This window comes from Eptatretus burgeri, chromosome 14 (assembly GCF_056783735.1).
Source record: "Eptatretus burgeri isolate ZD-2024b chromosome 14, Ebu_testis_v1, whole genome shotgun sequence".
Lineage (NCBI taxonomy): Eukaryota > Metazoa > Chordata > Myxini > Myxiniformes > Myxinidae > Eptatretus > Eptatretus burgeri.
In genome coordinates, this window is record NC_140974.1 from 17,893,064 (window position 1) to 17,902,729 (window position 9,666).

The following is a 9,666-nucleotide window of genomic DNA, read 5'->3' on the forward strand; positions in this document are numbered from 1 at the left end:
CAACGGTGCTCAAAAGCATACAACTCGATCCTGGTATGAACCTACCAGTCAAGTTTCATCAAAATTGGTTGACTCCTCTGGCCTCCAGAGCTGTCCATTACATGCAAACAAACAGACAGACATACAGACAGACGGAAAACCTGAGACGAAGGGTAATCTTGCGACCACCCAACAGACAAGACACACAGACATAACGAATATAGTGGTCACTCTGGCTGGCACTCGTGAACCTAAAATGTAAAAAGAGGACTCGAGGCCATTCCCACCTGTAGTCTCATATATCTCGTGGGTACCAAATGCCAAATAATGCTCCACTGCACCTTCTACCGAGAGATACGTTTTTGAAAACGCTGCTTGAAGAAGAGGTCTATCTTTTGTGCTGCAAAACTGAAGTGGAAATTATTACTGAGCATTGATTTTGAGATGAGTCGTACTTCTTCCACCAACCAACCCAGACATTATGAACAGCTCCAATGAATTTGCATGATGTTATGTTTATTCCTCATGACTTTTCTTGATAATCTTTTACCTTCTTGTCGCTTAAGGATGTACAGTACTTGCATGCGAGGATACTGATCAGGTTTTCGGTAACCATGCAATGCAGTGCACTGAACGCATACCAAGAGGTGGAGTAGACCATCTTACCTGCATATAGATGTATTTATACAACCCCTCCCTCAACCCTTTCTCATATAAAGCACCAGCAGATTGTTCCCTTGTCGTTTGAAATGTCTCGAGGCATCCATACTGCTTTGACCTCGGCAAGGCTGCTGAAAGAGCAATTTTGCCAAAATTGTATTTGCCTCCAGGAAATACTAGATGTAGCACTTGTGCATTACCTTTAAACCAAAATAGCACAAAAAGGACTTGCACCAATGTCTCCGTGCTGTGATGTCATGCACTGTGCGATGAGCTCACATCTCCATTATAATACCAAGCTTGCACACTAAAAACTCGGCTCGCCGTTACACGATCCCTATGAAATTGCTGTGGCACTTCGCGGACATGCCGACAATGTTTGGGAAGTCTTGGCGTTCCATAGTATCACTTGCATTTTGCACAATGCGTATTTTTGTCATTCCCCGTGTTCGGTCTGTCGTCTGCTACCAGCTATGTTGTACTGCTATCCCGTATATGTGCACGGGTATCGCTAGTTGTAGTATAATTCTGATGAGCACTGTGTTCGCAAAAGTGTCACAAAGTTGGTTATGTCGACTGCCATAACTGATTCACGTGTGTACTTTCCGGAGTATAAAGTGAGTACAATAAAATAATAGGCATACCTCTGTAGATTAACAAGATTATAATTGTCATTCCACTATGTGGTACAATTGCGTCGTCGCACTATGTTGTAGCACAGGGTGGTGTTATAGCAGTGCCAACCACACTCCCTGCATTTTGTAGCAGCCGTGCCACGTTGTCCATGTTGCTACTGTTGGATGCAGGGAAGGACAAATCTCTCAACAGAACCAATCACCGTCCAAATATTTCAACAGATGAATTGAAAGTTTAACAGCAGAGTGAGCCTCTCCCTGCAAAATCGACCCAGCCAATTAGGATTTATGATCGTTCTGGTATTTGCCTCTGCTTGGAAGGGAAGCTATGACCAGCTGTGCCTGTGTAAAGGGCTTTGGCGTTTATCTGACGGAAGTGGCACGAGGTCGTGCCGAAGGTGGCGAGCTACATGACTAAAGGGCCAAGGTGGTGTGCAGCGAAAAAAAACAAAAAAAAAACCCCAAGTGGGCCATGCTGCTGCTGTACAAGCAAGCTAGCAGTTATGGGTCGAGGGAACTGGGGAAGCTGAGAATGGAGGGGGCGACCATGTGATAAGAATTGTGGGATTTTGAATTATCTTCAGGGAATTTGTTCCAGCATCCTACATTTGCTGAACCAGGGAGCTTCTTAGTTTCTACTGACAAATGCCTTCATGGTGTGGAGCTGAGGGGTATGCCATTGCAATTGTGAACCAACGATGCAATGACACCTTCTCAAAGCATGATAATTGGGAAATTGAGGTGTTCATGTATGTCTTTTACACACAGTGAGAAGCCACTTTAACACCCCCCCCCCCTTCACTCCCCTCCTCCGCCACTTCTTATATTTCATTCCTCTCCCATTCTCTCAAGGACCTCTGATCATTTATCTTCTGGCTAATTTATTATGAATATTCATGAGGTCATTGTGATGTAATGGCATGATGGTATAATGGCTAGCATTGAAGGAAAATCCGAATTTGAATGTTTTGATGATGAAACATGAACAGAAGTAGAGAGCATTGTCTATAGATGAGTTTACATTGGTGTTATCTTTATTGTGTACTGAAAAGCCTGAAGACTGTAAATTGCCAATTTTGTTGTTTAATGCTTGAACATTTGTATCCTCCTGGGTTTACTATATTATTCATCGGCTGCAAATGTGCAGGAATAATCCATTTTTAATTCTCCCATCATCTTATGAATAGGAAACCATTGTTTGAGATTCTAATTTTCGTGTGAAGGTTTTAAAACAGCAAGGACTTCTTTTGGGTACACCTGTTTTGTTTCCTTTACAATGGTACCAGCACAGTCGTGAAATGGTTCTTTAGCATATTTAAGGATGAAGCGTATCATCATCATTGCCGATTCGGCCATCAACATGACGTCATAATCCAGTTACATCACACTAGCCCTTTCTGCACTTCGAAAATCAACAACTCCCAGAACCTCAAGAGTAATATTCATCACAGACCACCGCCATTACCTCCAGAATGGCAGAAACATACATCAGGAAAACCGGAGAGGTTTGACTGCGAGCGAATTCAGTTTTCAAATATCTTGAGCGATGATGTTGGGAATGCTGTGGGTTGTCCAAATCCAAATGAAGGTCATCCTTAAACTTCACCAACCGTTGTGAAAGTCACCCACAATCATTTTTCCAGTTGTACAGTGAATCATGAAGTGAAGTAACATAAAATGAAGAGGAAAATGTTGCTGGTTTCTCAGCTGTGGGCCAACCGGCCCAAAATAAGGCACACTGAACACTTTGAAGGAATCACAAAGTGCATTTATGGACACTAACGATAGAAGACATCCACGTCACCTCTTCCCCAACCCAACTGGTGCAGCTTTATTGGGACAGCTTGGAAAGCCAACGTTCAGACGACATTGATTTGAGCATCCGGAGAATGTTGCACCACAAATGGCTGCAGTTACAGCTCACTAACACCCTAGATTGGCCAAATCCTCATGGTGACGTCAGTATCCTCATGGTCAACCATCTCCAACCCAAAGCTGAACCAACCAACATTGGCTTATCGATGGAAAAAGATGTATTGGCACTGACGTTTGGCCAACATCATGTGTTAGTGGATTGAAACTCCCCATGACAGACCAACTCCTGATGCTCAAATCAATGTCAACTCAACATTGGGTTTTCAAGTCGTCCCGAAGTACCTCTGCTAGCTGTTAACCTCCCAGGGGCAGATATGACACCTATCAATGACCTGAGTAAGTAATGAGCCCTCCCCTCCGAGGGAGTACATGAATGAATACTGGGTATTTGGGTAAATTTAAACACACCCCTTTTGAAGATATTTAAGAAGGTGCTCATCATGAAAAACCCCCCAAAAAGGCTTACCCTTGGTCAGCCTGCTTTCACTGCACAGCGGTCTTAAGCCGCCATTTTGTTTCGGCCTGCTCAAAAATGCCTTGCCTTGCCTTGGAATGGGCTGCACAGGCCTCTGGTGTACATTTGAAGACTGAACAGTGAGTTTATCATTTAAAATGTACTTTTTGGAGGAAACAAAGGTACATTTTGATGATAACTCAGGCAGAGGAAACGAGGTAATGCATGTTTTATTTGCAGCGATCGCGTATCGATAAAGGTATGCAGGCCCGGACGCAGAATTTTCGATGGGGGAGGATGTTTCATTTTGTGGTGTTTTCAGCTGAAGTGATGAAGCAAGTTTATCCTTAAAGTCTATCGAAGTAGTCTTTGTGGTCAATGCTGGTGATGGGAAGAGAAGCCAAGGAACAATGTATTGGACGCAAATTTAATGAATGATCAAAAACATGATTGTTCAATTACAATCTCACAGGTAACCATTGGTTGGATACAGCATAATGAGGTGATCTGATCAAAATGATAAAATACATCCATGTAGGTACTTATTGCTCACTTGGTCTTTCAGCACTGTTCCAAGATCCAGCCTTGAAGCCCTGCTGAAAGAGGAAGAAAGACTAAACCCTGCCGAAAGACGAAGAAAAACTAACCCCTGCTGAAAGACTGGAATTGCAATCTCACAGGTAAAGATCGACCATTCTTACTATAATTCACTTACATGTGTCTGTGTGTTTGTCGGGCTACTCCTCCTACAGTTCTCGCCAAATTACATTCAGACTTGCTACAGAGGATCAGCATAACCCCAATTATAGGGGTCTTTTTATCTTTGTCGTTGGCCTTGGGGGTGTGGGGGAGGGGGGATCATGATGGAGGATGGAGATGTAAATTATCTATCTAAATGTGCATCGTGCAGCAACACCTCCGGGTTTTCCGTGGCGTTACAAGTCTCCACCGTTTACAGTACAATATTCCTATCCCCACGTCTTCCAGCGCAGTGAGGTGTTTTGAATTATCATCAGTAGGTAGGTTTTTAGTTCATGCACCTAACCCAGGTTATTTTTTTTTTGCCTCTACAGAGCTGTCAGTTGTCTGTACACTGCCCAATTAAAGGTATGCATCAGAAGAACGTATTGCATGCTTGGAAAAAGATCACCTGTCAGGAAAAAAACCCACTTCAAACTGAAAACCCAATCCGTGGGAGTACCTTCTGTGCTGCTGCCCTTCGTAGGGCAGCTCATCGGATGACTGGATTGGAGCAAAGCCTTCAGGACCCCCCTTCCTTGATGATAGAAGGAAAAGCATGGGGTAAACTTCCTGGGTCCGATTGTGGTGGTGTGTGGCAGAGTGGTGCTGAGGTGTCGTCCACAAGATGGAGGTTTCCTTGAGTTAACCTGGGGCGGTCCCTTCAGGTGGGTGCCTGGAATCTCCTATCATGAAGAGAGCATAATCACCTGTTTCTCTTATCATCTGAGCTCCAGCATTTGAACATCGGCATCGCAGCACTCTTGAGGTATGGAGAAGGATAGTTGTGAGATCATGGCAGGTGGTTACACCGACAATTGGTCAGGTCGCACTGATGATTACCATGCCCAAGGAGTTGCTACAGCTGTGACGAACAAGCTGACTCCAATGATAATTGAGGTAACACCGGTCAATAAGCATATTATGAGACTGAGGATTTGTCAGTAGGATTTCTCTGGTCTCTGTGTATGCTCCAACTGAGGCGAGTGATCTCACAGTGAAAGAAAATGCTATGCCAAACTCAAGTCTGTGGTTGATCAATGCCCGAGGCGAGATACTCTTCTCGTCTTCAGGGATTTCAATGCATCAACTGGCACTGATAGGGATGGTTATGAGACATGTGTTGGTCCCCATGGGTCTGGAACTGTGAGCCAGAATAGCACTGAGTTCCTTGACTTTGCAAGAAGTTATGGACTTTGGGTGGCTGATTCATGGTTTCAGAGCCCAAAGGCTCATCGCTGGACTTGTTATTCCAACGCTGGTGGTGTGGCAAAGGAGATTGACCATGTGATCGTTGATGGTCCTTGATGTTGCCGGTGGATGTCTTGGAACTCACTGTAGGGCGAAGAGGAATTTCGTCTCTCAAGGGACACAGGATATCATTGACCAGAGTCGCAAGGCCAGACTGAATGGCAGAGCTCAACTGTTCAGGGAGATGTGGTGTAAAACTGTACATGCACTGAGAGTGGACAAGGAGGACTATGTGCGAGGAATCTGTGAGGGGGTAGAGCATCACCTGTGGTCAAGTTATTCTCGTCCTGCTTACAGGGGAATTTGTGCATTCTGTTCCTCCAAGCCCGTCTCTCTGTGCACTGCAATTACATCGGAGGGGGGTGGGCTCTTGACACAGGAGTCTGAAGTGAAGGCCTGCGAGTTTGGTTCCTTTGAGCGGTTGTACCAGATGACCCACCAGCTGTTGAGTTTGATGTCAGGGGTGTTACCATCCCCATTGCTTGACCCTCCTTTCAACTAAGATCCACCTTCATTTGTGGAAAGCCAGGCTGCGATGAACCGGTTGAAATGGCGGCAAGCTTCTGGGATTTGTGATGCCCATGCTGAATTTATGAAGGCTGGTGGAAATGCTGTACTCATGTCATTGCATGCAGTTCTGTGCTCTGTTTGGAACACAGGCATCATCCCAACTTCCTGGAAAAGGGGCCTTGTTGTCTCTCCCTGGAAAGGGAAGGGTGATCGCAACAACTACAGAGGGGTGATGCTGCTCTCAGTGCTGGGGAAGGTCTCTGCTCAGATAATTCTTGACAGGGTTTGCCACCACCTGCTTGAGCACGAGCACTCAGAGCAGTCAGGCTTTACACCAAAGAGATCAACGATTGACCATATCCTTGCTCTTCATGTCCTCAGCTAATGCAGATGAGAGTTTTCGGAGGGCTGCTTGCAGCCGATGTTGATCTCTGCAAAGTGTTTGATTCAATGAATTGGGATGCACGTTGGAGGATTCTTGACCTTCGTGGGGTGCCACAAAAACTGATCAATCTGATGTCTGTGCTGTACTCTGTTCCTGAGAGTGCTGTGAGATGTGGTGATTCCATCTCTGACTTATTTCCAGTTGTAGCTGGAGTTCATCAGGGGTGTGTTTTGGCCCCCACACTTTTCAGCACTTGTATGGACTGCATGCTGGGCAGGATGTCAGAGAGATCAAGCTGCGGGGCATTATTTGGGAATGTCAAGATCTCTGACTGATTTCACAGACGATACAGTCATCTTTGCAGAGACTCCAGATATTACTTTGGGGGGCCCTCGATGTGCTGATTGAGGAGTCGGAGCCATTGGGATTACGGGTTTCTTTGGTCAACCCGAAGATCCAGACTTTCAGTGACAACTTGGATGCTGCTTTCTTGTCTGTACCTGTTTTTGTTAAGGATTTTGAGGTCACAGAGAGATTCACTTACCTTGAGGGTGATATTCATGTCTCTGCTGGCTGTGAGCCAGAGGTCAATAGACGTCTGGGTCAGGCCTGGGGAGTCATGGATTCACTGGATCATGGGGTGTGCTGCCGTCGGTGCTGTGCAGGAGGATGAATGTCCAAGTCTTCAGGTCCTTGGTGCTTCCAGTCTTGCTCTACGGATGTGAGACTTGGACTCTGACCAGGGATCTGAGACGAAGACTTCATTCCTTTGATACCAGGTCTCTTCGGAGAATCCTTAGCTATTGCTAGACGGACTTTGTGTCCAACAAGTGGTTGCTGAGAGAGACTCAAATGAGACTTGTTACCTGCAACGTTTGTGAGCGTCAGCTGCAGTTGTATGGACACGTGGGTTGTTTTCCTGTCGCTGATCGTGCTCACCAGATTCTCTCAGTGAGGGAGCCTCGTGAGTGGAGGAGGCCAATGGGTTTACCACCTGCCTCATGATTGCAGCAGGTTGATCAGCATCTCAATTAGATGGGGATGGCCAGAAGGAAGCCCCTGAAGTACCGACAGAATGCTGATGCAGCGACTTGCTGCTCCGGTGCATGCTCCCATACCTGAGCTGACCTGTCCTGTGGTGTGGGTACTCTGCTATATACATAATTGGCCAGTGAAAAATCACCAAAAAACATTTTTACTCAACGAATCGGCATTTTGCATTATATATTTAATTACCTACGTACATTGCGACAAAGGTTCCAAATTGAAATGCACATGAAACCAATATGCCCAAATGTATAACATAATTTGTGGCAATAGCAGAGTACCCACCCAACAGGCGATCTTGTTCCAAGCATGCAACAAGTTTTTCTGATGTATACCTTCTTTTGGGTGGTATATCGGCAATTGACAGCTTTGTAGAGGGGAAAAAAAAAGAAAACAGTCTTTAAGGGTCCTCAAGGCCTTTTGGGTCTTTTTTTTTTTGTATACCTTGGTCGAGGCTCGTATGAGAGCGAACACACAACTCACAGCAAGGAGGCATGAGACAAGAGGGGCAGGAGTGGAAGGGACAAAACAGTGGGGAACAGACACATTAGGTGAACTGTGGAAGGGAGAGGGATGGGGATGGGACGGGGAACATGGCGAAGAGAAGATGGACATTTCAGGGACTTTCAGGAAGGAAAGAAGGAGAATTGAAGGAAGTGGGCTTGGGTGGATTATCGGGGGTAGAAAAGATCGAGGATTTGGATGGGGGAAGATAAGAGGTGGTGGTGAACAGCTGTTTTGAAAGCCTGGAGGGAAGAATGGGAAAGAATAGAGTGAGGAAGTTTATTCCAAAGGCGGGAAAAAAGAGGAATGAAAGAGTGAAGATGAGCAGGCAGTGATTCTTGATTTTGGTAGTTTTACCAGAAGGGGGTTGTTGGCAGACCTTGAGCGCCCTGTGGAAATGTGGTGGGGACAAATCGCAGAGAGAGCAGGGGGGGCAAGGCTGGAGAGGAGTCGGTAGAAGACAGAAAGACCACCGACCAACCTGCGGTGATTGAGTGAGAGGCCCAAAGACTCAGCTTCATTGCGGGAGATGCCGATGCTCTTAAATGCCCTGGTTTCGACAGCGTGAAGCCGAGAAAGGTGGGAGGCAGGAGCACCAGCCCAGAGGGGAGAGCAGTACTCCATCAGGCTACGGACAAAAGCTTTGTAAGTGGTCAGGAGCTCAAGAGGGCCGAGGAAGGACTTAGCACGATGGAGGATTCCCAGTCGGCGACTGGCTTTTGAGGCGAGGTTGGAAATGTGACTTTCCCAGGAAAGGTCATGGCAGATAGTGAGACCTAGAAGCTTGAAAGAAAAGACTTCTTCCAGAGGATTGTTGAGAAAGTGGATGGGGGGTTTTGTAAACGGTCCTTTCGAAGAGACATAGTGAGAGTGTGAGATTTGTCTGGATTGAAAGACATGTTCCACGTGTTGGACCAGTTTGTGATTTTATCCAGATCTGCAGTGAGCGAAGAAGCTGCTGCTTGCCGGTCTGAGGGATGACAGATGGTACGGCAGAGGGTGGAGTCGTCGGCAAAGAGAAATAGAGGATTTTCCAGAGAGTCCGAGAGATCATTGATGAAAACCAGAAAAAGAACAGGGCCCAGAACGCTACCTTGAGGAACTCCAGCCTGCACAGGAAGAGGGGATGAAAGAACTCCATTTAGGGCCACACGTTGACTGCGACAGGAGAGGAAGTCTGCGAGCCATGAGTGGAGATGGCCTTGAATACCATGGGAAGAGAGTTTGGTGAGTAGTGCAGGGTGCCAGACTGTGTCAAAAGCACGTGATATGTCCAGGGATACGGCTCGGATTTCCTGTCTGGCATTGAGGACCTCCATCCATTGATGGGAGAGCAGAAGCAGCATATCCAGGGTAGAGTGACCTGGTCTGAAACCAAATTGATGATTGGAAATCAAGCCATTGGAGAAGAGGAAGGATTTCATGTCTGAAGCGATGATGGATTCCATCACCTTGCTGATGATTGGGAGAAGGCTGATTGGTCTGTAGTTACAGGGATCTGTTTTTGCACCTTTTTTATGCAGGGCAGTGATGTGAGCAGATTTCCAAGCAGATGGCAGATGACCTTGGGCAAATGAGAGGGTGAATAGAACAGAGAGAGGGTGAGCAAGAGCAGAAGAGCAGGCTTT